Consider the following 10,598-nt stretch of genomic DNA (forward strand, 5'->3'; position numbering starts at 1 on the left):
TAGAGAACTTCTATAAGCTTTGCAGCCCGGCCACCATTTGCATTCCTTCTAGTAACTGATGACTGTATCTTCATTTCTCCTTGAGGCTAGGGCTCAGCCCAGACACAGAGTTAGCACCCTCCAACCACAGGCCACGGTGATTGAGTCAGGGAAGAAGCCATGACTCACATCAGGCCGATCCCAGCCAGTAAGACCCAATTCTGTTTCGGAATTGGGAACCACTCTCTCTTCCACTCTCTCTTCCACTTCTGATGTGGCCTGAATATGGTGCCCACCCAGAGGAAGCCGAGCTGAGAGGCGGCTCCAGGCGGCATTGGGTGATTCCTGAATCCAGCTGAGCCTCTCCTTCCAGACTTTGAAGATCCATGGGCAACAAGGTCTCTTCTTGTGCGTAAGCAAAAAGCAAGCCACTTGGAGCTGAATTTGGGGCATTTGATACCAAAAGAGTACTTCAAGAGGGCTATGTTCTTGCCACACCAGGTTTTAGCTCCTGGGGCTGGACTTGGTCGATTCACATTCCTATGCCGTCCACTCCCATGGCCTAGAGCACTGAGTTTCAGAGTAGGAGCCCACCTGCCCCGGGGAGGAAGCCTTTCACATTGGTGGGGGCACTTTTGGTTTCCACAATGAGTAGGGAACCCAAGAGGCATTCCCGATGGGAGCCTGCCACACCGGATGTCCTGCAGTGTGTGGTGGGGATAAGACTGGTCTTGGTCCAGTTCAGAACTTTACCAAGAGCTCTTCTTCATTTTGCAAACTCACGTCAAAGATGGACACACCAGCAGGGATACCAAGTTGCACACCTGGGCCCGTCGTGTGGCAGTGGCCGCCTTCAGGCTACGTGCTTCAGACTTCCTTTAATGTCTCCTGGTGTAGCCAGGCCAAGTGCTTACATATGGAAATAGATTTATTTTTTATAAAGGGCTTTCCTTTGATTTCTTCTTTTTATTACAGTTAGGGCAAGATAATGATTATTTTAAAATCATGTGGGTAAGTAGGTTATATTATCTGGAAATTTCATTTTAGGACAGGAAGGAGATTATTACAAAACATGTGAGTCAAGAGGGAGTCTGGGAAGATGGAGACTCACCACCCAGGGCAGCTGGGCATCCTCAGCGGGGAGCCCCTCTGAGGCCTCCTGTCTGTTCCTCCCAGCAGCCTAGCCTCCACTGGCTGCATCGTCTGCAGCCTCTACCCTATAAGGACATGTGAGGCTGAGCAGGCAGAGAAAATGAATGGGCTCTTCTGGCTGGCGTCTGCGGCTCTCACAGCTTCCCAGAGCCAGTGAGTGGGGGCTATAGAGGGCTGGGGGCCAAGCGGCCTCCCAGGAGAGGGCTCCTCCCAGAGCTTGGGCTCCACTGTGCCCCTGGCCCTGGGAGCCCCTGGTTAGAGGATCCACAGCCAGCCAGACTTCTAAGTGCAAGTAAAGAACGCTGGCTGTCTACAACCCCTGTTACTTACCTCCAGATGGGTACACACACATTTCCATGACATAGATCGTTCTAGAAAATGTGAGTCAGGACAGACCAGAGTCCTCAGGGCTCTTGGGGCCAAGATGGTGGGGTAGGGTGGGGGGTTGGGGCAAGGAGGGAAAACTGACTCTGTCTTGGCTCCTCCCCAGACCTGTGTTCTGGGTCTGGTGCTATGAGTGGATATGGCAAGAGGCCTGCTTAGGAAGTTGTGTAGACACAGCTGGCCTGGCCTGAGACCTGGCCTTCCAAAGACCTGGACCGCTTAGACTCGAGGGCCTTTGGGATCCATGCCAAGGCCCACTTCAGGGCTGGGCTGCCATAGTGCACCAGCACCCAGGAGTACTCCTGGCTTCAGTGGTGGGCCAGCCAGCACCCCCACCTTCCCAGAGGGAGGGCCACTCCCCAGACCCCAGCACTCCATCGGCACTTCTGGGCTAGCTCCAGGGAGAAGGCTGAGAAGGAGCTGCCCCTGCACCTCCTTCCCCAACTGTTCTTGGAAGCAAAAATACTTATTTCCCTGCCTTTTGGTTGTTCCTCCAGGGAGAGATCTTCACAGGCAGGCTGAAGGGGGAAATGGAGGTACAGGACAGGATGGCGATTATCGCAGGTCATCCTGCGCCTCCTTGCCCAGCCCTACTGCCTGTGGAAGCCCAGGTCTCGATCACGTCAAGGAGAGCCTCAGTTCCAGCAGTCAGCTGGGCCACCCTCCCCCTCTGCCGGCTGTGTGGGAAGCTGGTCTGTGTGACTGGGCAGGCAGGGCACACTCTGCGGCCCCCTGGCCCCCTGAGAGCCTGGGATGAGGACAGGGGCCTGGAATCTGGGTCTCCCCCAGCGTCATGCATAGAGGAGGTCAAAGAACAGCATGGGGCCATGTGGACAGGGGTGGGGGGGCAGCAGAGACAGAGCTAAGAGACCCCAGAGCTCCCCCACCTCCAGGGCAGCCAGGTCCTTGAGCAGTGCCAGCCTCCTGATGCTCCCAGCTGCCAGGACACCCCCTCCCCGGACGCCACCCCTTGGGCCCACCCCTGGACGTTGGACTCCTTCGCCCGTCCTCCCACAGCAGAGCACCCGGCGCAGGAGGCGCTGCTCGGCAGGCGTGGCACCCAGGGGACTGTCAACGGCTCGCCCGCCTCCGGCTCCAGCCCCGGGCGCTCTGGGTTTTTCGGCCGGCGCCCAACTCTGAAGACAACTCAGCTTCCCTTCAAGTGCCCCACGCTTGAATCCCCACAGAGAACTGTGCAGATGGCACGAGGGGGTCTGAGGCGCTCTGTTAGGTTTGACCACAGATCTCGGAACAATCAAGGCGACAGTTGCTTCAACGGGAGAGATGCTTGTTTCCTCTGCTCATCGCGTCTGTAGGTAGTTAGTGCATGGCTGGCCTGGGGCACCTCAGTGTCAGGGCCCCGTCGTCCTTCTCTCTTGTTGTGCTGTGTACTGGGCTGAGTAGTGTCCCCCACAAAACTCATGTCCCCCCAGAACCTCAGAATGTAATCTTATTTGGAAATAGGACCCTTGCAGAGGAAACTAGTTAAGATGAGGTCAGACTGGAGTAGGGGGAGGCCTTCAACCCAATGGTGTCCTTACAAGAAGAGAAGAGGGCACACAGAGACACAGACGCAGAGGGAAGAGCACGTGATGACGGAGGCGGAGATGGAGTGAGGGATGCATCTATAAGCTGAGCAACACCAAGGATGGCCGGCAACCACCGGAAGCTAGGAAAAAGTTTCCAGAAGGAACCAACCCTGCCAACACCTTGAGTTCAGACTTCTGGCTTCCTAAACTGTGAGAGAATACACTTCAGAGAGAGAGAATATGTTTCTGTTGTTTTCAGCTGCCCAGTTTGTGATAATTTGTTATGGTGGCCCCACCAAACCAATATGGCTACAATGCATGGATTCCTTTCCCAGGGTCACCCCAAGGTCCCACGTGGATGCCTGCACGTCAAACAATCCTTCTGCATTCCAGCCATCGGGAAGGAGAAAGGAAGAAGGAAACAAAGAAGACACAGTTTTCCCTGACTGACACATCCCAGATGTTGGACGCATCATTTCTGCTCTAATCCTGTTGGCCGTAGTTGAAACACCTAGCAGCACAGCTAAAAATGCTTGCTTTTATCACTGTGGAAAAAGGGGAGAAGGATCATGGGGCACAATATTGCTCACTGCACCACAAACAACCTAACTCCATTTGCCTCCATTAGATGTTTCTGGCCCCCAAATGCCCTGCTGATGGAGCCAGCACCACCATCCTTTCCCAGAGCGGCACCCCACCCTGCTGGCTCCCTTCCTGCCCAGCTCCAAATCCCCTTCTCCCCCAGGGCACTTGAGGTCACCTGCAGCTCCCCCTAGAACAGCACAGCCCACACCCACCTCAATGCTCAGAGGCAAAGGCCCTGGGGCCAGCACCCAGATTCCTAGGAAGGCAGAACCCTGAGCGCCTCCTGTCTGCTCCTCACCCCAAGGGCGCCCTGAAGGGCTTATCCAAGTATTTCTTCCAAACGAATCCAGTGTTCAGCCTACCAGAAAATCTGGAGAAAGAAATTTCCTTCATCTCCATACAAATGGGACCATGTCATCTGTCCAGCCTGGCTGTGGTTGGGTGGGAGTCACCACTCACAGCTCGGTCACGAAACCTCCAAATTCAGAGCCTCTCCCCATCCCTGCCACCAGCCACTAGGCCCAGGGTAAGGAAGCGGCTGGATCCAAGTGACTCATGCTTCCCCAACCCACCCGGGGGTTCAGAGGGGGTGCGTCCCTTGACAGCAGGAGGTCCCCCTCCCATGGACTTCTCTCACTCTGCCTGTGTGTTTCATGTGGTCCCGTTGACTCCAGAGCCCCTGCTCCTCAGGCCCAGAGAGGTCTGGCTCCAAGACTCTGGGCCTCTGCTGTTAGAAGCGCCTCTCGGAGCTAGGGCCTGCTGTACCCTGTAGCTGGGGGACTGGAAGGTGGCTGCCAAGTGTCACCTGCAAAGTGGACAGCACAAACTTGACGTATTAGTCTCGACTGCTGGGATGCTGAGGGGCCCAGAGAGCAGCTGTCCAGGCCTCAGGCTGTTGCGGTATTTGATAATGCTGCCCCTTCTGTTTGCACCCCATGCTCTGGGGTCAGCTTCCTGGAGCTACCTCTTCAGCTCTGCCCTGTGCCCTCGGGTGGGCCGTATTTGCCTGAGCCCAAGGGATGGACAAGGTTCATATCATTTTTCTGGGCAGCTTATTGGCCCCTAGGGGCTGCAAATACTCAGGGGAAGGGGTGAGTTAACTCTCTTTACCAGAAACTTCTGAGCCCAGATGAGATGCTGCTACACTGCACAATATTCCAAATCTCTGCCCACTTTGACACCCACCCCCCACCCCCACCCCCCGCCAGGGATCTTGGCAGGCCCTCCTAGACCTGGTCCAGGCCTGGTAGTCAGAGAACCAAGCCACTTCCCTGACTTGCAGTAAGAAGGAGGAGGGGGTCACAGAGCTGGAAGCTGGGGCATGTGTCTGTCTGTGCCCCTTCCCTTCTCCTCCTTGCTGGAGAGTTCCCCCTCCTGGGCAGGCCCCAGAGGGCTGGGATTCAGCCACCACTGCCCAGGAAGCCTGTGTGAGCCCAGACTCTCCTTGCAAGTAAAGTGATCAAAGTGAACATGCTCAGCAAACAAGGAGCCTTTACCCTATACACGCAGAGGTATTTTAGAAAGCCAAGGGCAACGTGAGCCACGCTGGGAGGACTGGAATCAGATACTCAGGGCCCCCAGACTCCAGGGAGAACCCTGCCCCTGGCGTTTAGCTCTGTGCAGGCCACCATTTCAGGCCTAGCCACAGAGAGAACTGACTGCCAGGGGCTCCCACACAGAGCCAAAGGCAGAGCCCAGAGAGGAGCGACAAGGGCAGAGCTCAAGGTATTCCTTGCTGGAGTCCTCCTTCCAGCTTCCCGCGAGGCCGGCTCCTCCCCTGACTTCCCCGTGATGCGAGCCAACAAAGGCCCTTTGGCTTAAGCTGTTGGTTTTAATATTTTACTTATTTACTTTTTTTTTTTTTTAAGTTAGCTCAACACCCAACCTGGGGCTCAAACTCAGGACCCAAGAGTCGCATGCTTTACCGACTGAGCCAGCCAGGCGCCCCTTCCCTAAGCTGTTTTGAGAGGGGTTCCTGTGCCTGGGCTTGAAGGAGTCCCGGTCCGACTTTGTAGGGAGTCGAGGCAGGAGGGAGAGGGAGCGAGCTTGCGGTGACCGGGGAGCTGGGCCGGGACACTTCCAGACTTTGCCCCGCTTCTTCCCGGGCCGGGGGCGGGGGGCCGGGAGCCGGGGCCCGGCGTCCGGACGGTGGCCCGGGCCGGTGATGGGAGGAAGGCGGCGGTGCCCCTGGGCGGCGCGATTTCTGGGAACCTCCGCCGCTCTGCCAGCCGCGCTGGCACAGCCGGAGTCCGGGTTCCTGGAAGTGACCGCCCGAGGGCGGGGGGGGGGGGGGGGCGGCCCGGGGCGGAGGGCGCCTGCTGCCCGGCAGGAGCCAGCTTTCCGCCAGGCCCCCGCCCAGGTCCGGGGGGTGGGGGACGGCTGCTCCGCCCCCGCTCTGCCCAGGAGCCGCGGCTGACCCCATCCTTCGCTGAGCGGGCCGCGGGCGGGAGGGGGCCCCGGGCCAGCCGCCTCGCACCCGCTCCCCACCCCCTCCGCTCCCTTCCCCCTTCCCCGCGCCGTCCACGGCCCGCTCTGTGCGCGGGGTCGGCCTTGGGCGCTCTTCCCCAGCCCTGCGCTCCCCGCCGGCCCTCCTCGGGGCGCCCAGCCCAGCCCGCGGCATGGTAGGGCCCGCGCCCGCCCCCCGCAGCTGATTCAGCAGGTCTGGGTGGGGCCTGAGAATGTGCATTTCTAACAAGTTCCCAGGTGACGCTGCTGAGGCCACCCTGGGGACCACACTGGGAAAGCCAGTGGCCAGTCTTTCCAGATTCTCCCCTCGCCACCCATCGTTTCACTTTTGGCTTCCTGTGTCTGTTAGGCTTCATCCCGGGCCGGAAAGAAGTTCTACATCCTGCTCTTGACCTCATGGACACTCACTAATGATGAGAAGAAGCGTAAAAAGGGAGATTTAATGTTACTATGTGCACGTTCCATCATCAGGAATTATTCTTTTTATTAAGATGAATCAACTATTTATTTAGTAACCCAGTTATGGCGGTCTCACACTCCTTTCTAGTCTGCTGGAGGTCTCACTGGGAGAGCAACAATCACAGGGTGCTTAGGCTAAGACAACATGAGGCCAGGACCTGCTTAGTGACTCAGGAATTCCTTCTGCAGCATCCCGTCCACAAGCCAGGGACAGCCACAACACTAAAAGCATTCTGTGTGTGCCTTGTCTTGCTGGTCCCCAGAATGTGTCCACCCGCCAGGAAACCACTCAAATGTGGCCACTTTAGGATTCACTACTCTGGGCTCACATCACAGCCATGCAATGGGCATTTTTAAGCCTGCTTTGAAGCTAGTGATATTCCTCACTAAAAACCTTAGAGTCCCACCTGTCCTTGCAGAAGTATACTTGCTTTGGAAAGATCTTGGTTCCATAGGGCGCCTGGCTGGCTCAGTTGGTAGAGCACCTGACTCTTGATCTTGGGATTGTGAGTTCAAGCCCCATATTGGGTACAGAACCTACTCAAAAAAAAAAAAGAGAGAGAGAGCCTGAGTCTTTTTGCCAACTTTATCCGGGCCACAGAACAATTGGGAGCTGTGATGTGACTCCCATTTCCGGGACAGGGCAAGGAAGGATGGCACTCGAGGCCAAGATGGATTCCAAAACTCTGGCCTTCCCCAGTTTCAGGCCTTCCTTACTTTCCTGCTCAATGACAGCTCCCTTGGGGGATGTGTATTTCCCCCCTGGATATGCTCTCTTTCCACGAAATCAAGCAGCCCTTGGGAGACCAAAATCCAGTCCCTCCACCTCTGCATGGACTCTGAGCTAGGAAGTCAGATGGATCTGAATCCCCCATACATGATGAGATTTGGACAGTGACCAAAACCCAACTTTCCTGGAAGGATGTCGTGTGTGTGTGTGTGTGTGTGTGTGTGTGTGTGTGTGTGTCTAGGCAGCTTCTTGCAGCAGTCCCTCTTTTGATTTGTGCCTGGCATTTCAGTATGTTCCTCTTCCAACCTGCTGATTAGATCCAGGCCCTGGGCTCGCTCAGAGACACGCTCCTGGCCTGAACTCCCCCTGTAGGAGCTTTGAGATCAGCTCAGCGCAGCTGGCCGCCAGCTTTGTCTGGGTGGGTCAACACCCACTTAAGGGCTTCACCCTCTCATCCCACTCATTCTTTTGCGGGGTTTTCACACTGTTCTCTGTGTGTGGTCTCGGCGCTTTGCCCCTCAGTAGAGACAGTGGCCAGGCAGTTGCCTGCTACAGCTGCAAGGATGACTTCATTTGAGAGCTGTGTTCACTTTCGGATCAGTTTCTTCAGGCAAGGGCAACAAAAGCAAAAATAAACAGATGGGAAAATGTCAAACAAAAAATCTTCTGCACAGTAAAGGAAACCATTAACAAAACAAAAAGGCAACCTACAGAATGGGAGAAGATACTTACAAACTTGATAAGGGGTGGATATCCAAAATATATAAGAACTCTTACAATTCAATAATAAGAAGGCAGACGATCCTATTAAAAAATGGGCAGAGGGGCGCCTGGGTGGCTCAGTCGGTTAAGTATCCGACTCCTGATTTCAGCTCAGGTCATGATCTCAGGGTGGTGAGATCATGCCTTCATCTGGCTCTGCGCTCAGCACGGTGTCTGCTTGAGATTCTCTCTCTCCATCTCCCTCTGCCCCCAACCCCCCAACTCATACGCTCTCTCTCTCTCTCAAATAAATAAATAAAATCCTTTAAAAAATGGGCAGAGTACCTGAATAGGCATTTTTCCAAAGAAGACATCCAGATGGTCAACAGGCACAGCAAAAGATGCTCAACATCACTCATCATCAGGGAAATGCAAATCAAAACCACAATGAGCTATCACCTCATATGTCAGAATGGTTATTATCAAAAAGACAAGAAATAACAAATGTTGGCAGGGAGAAAAGGGAACCCAAGTGCACTGTTGGTGGGAATGTAAGTTAGTGCAGCCACCATGGAAAACTGTACGTTGGAGGTTCCTCAAAAAATTGAAAATAGAACTATCATATGACCCAGCAATTCTACTTCAGGGTATTTATCTGAAGAAAATGAAAACACTGATTTGAAAAGATAAATGCACCCCTATCTGTATTGCAGCATTATTTACAATAGCCAAGATATAGAAGCAAGCTAAGTTTTCATCGATAAATGAAAGGATAAAGAGGTGGTGTGTGTGTGTGTATGTATACACAATGGAATATTACTCAGCCATAAAAAAGAATGAAATCTTGCCATTCGCGACAACATGGATGGACCTGGAGGGTATTATGCAAAATAAGTCAGACAGAGAAAGACAAATACCATATGATTTCACTTTTATGTGGAGTCTAAAAAAACAAAACAAATGAAGAAACAGAACAAAACAGAAAGAGACTCATAGATACAGAGAACGAACTGGTGGTGGCCCAAGGGGATGGAGATGGGGGGGTGGGCCAAACAGGTGAAGGGGATTAAGAGCTACAAAGTTCCAGTTATAAATTAAGTAAGTAAGAGGGATGTCATTTACAGCATAGAGAATATAGTCAATAATATTGTAGTAACTTTAGGGCACCTGGCTGGCTTAGTCAATACAGCATGCGACTCTTGACTTCAGGGTCGTGAGTTCAAGCCCCATGTTGGGTATAGAGATTACTTTAAAAAAATTTTTTTTAATATTGTAATAATTTTGTATGAGGACAGATGGTAACTAGACCTATTGTGGTGAGCATTTTGTAGTGTATAAAAATATCAAATCACTATCTAGTATATCAATTATAAATCAATAAAAAATTAAAATGTTTAAAACTGAAAAAAACCAAAAAGAACTATAAAGCATGCCACAGAGATGCATGGCCTCCCACCCGCAAGGTGCTCAAGGGCTGAGGCCCATAGAAGGCTGTCGACTGCATAAGATTCAGATTTGTCCCTTGAATGCAGAACTCAGCCAGTCCCTTTTATTTCCAGGGAAAGCCTGGTTAGATCCCCGGAAGTACTGTGCATATTTCAAGAATTGAATTTGGGGTTGAGTTTTTCCCAGCAGCAAGATTTTGATAATCCTAGAATCTGAGTGATGGGTTTATGGGGCTTTATTAAATGAATTACTTTTGCAAATGTTTAAAATTTTCATACTTAAACATTTTAGAAAGTCATTTTGGGTCCATTGGCACTTTGTCAAGCAAAAAGCAACGGGGTGCTTTGGTAAGCCTAAGAACTGGGAGGGAGAGGCGGTTGGGTCAGTGTACTGTACAGAGCAGAGCCCAGATGAAGCTTCGGACGGAAGCAGTTTGCTTTGTGACGAAAGTATTCTTTGTCCCTACACCAGGACATATCAAATGGGTTAAATACACTGAGTTTGATTTAGAGATTCTTTTCCAATTTAATGCTTGTATCACACATATGTTCAAGGATTTGGAGGAATTCTTAAACCATAACGAAAAGAGAGCAGTTCATTTACTAACTTTATCAAATTATAGCTAGTTCTTCCAGTATCATCCATGATCACAAAGATGTTACAAGTGCAAAACCAACCTAGGTCTTTGACAACTTGACGTACCCGTAAGAAGCTATCTCTGGATTTATTATAAGAAAAATTAATGTAACATTTTTTAATTAATAATAAACCCCGTTGTTGAAGCCACTTTTAGTTGGTATGACATATATAGAAACTATGTCTGCAATAGGATTCTTTGGGTTGAAAGAGACAGAAACCCAACTTGAATCCATTTCAGTAAAAAAGATGGTTAATTGGAGGGATGCTGGGGAGGGGGGTGTGGCTTACACAAAGGACGGAGCAGCTGCAGGAAGGAGAGCAGCTCCACGGAACTCAGAGTCCCCGCCCAGGGATTTGATGCCCCCAACATGCTGTCTTTGCATCCCTCTGGGTGACAGCTTCATTTTCTCAGGCTTTTTTATGTGATAAAGGACATGGTTACCAGGCTGCCCTGGAGTCTCATCTTACAATGATCTGAACATACTTCAACAGAAAAATCCCAAGGTAAATTTCTCATTGGCTCAGCT

This window comes from Neomonachus schauinslandi, chromosome 3, assembly GCF_002201575.2.
Source record: "Neomonachus schauinslandi chromosome 3, ASM220157v2, whole genome shotgun sequence".
NCBI classification, from domain to species: domain Eukaryota; kingdom Metazoa; phylum Chordata; class Mammalia; order Carnivora; family Phocidae; genus Neomonachus; species Neomonachus schauinslandi.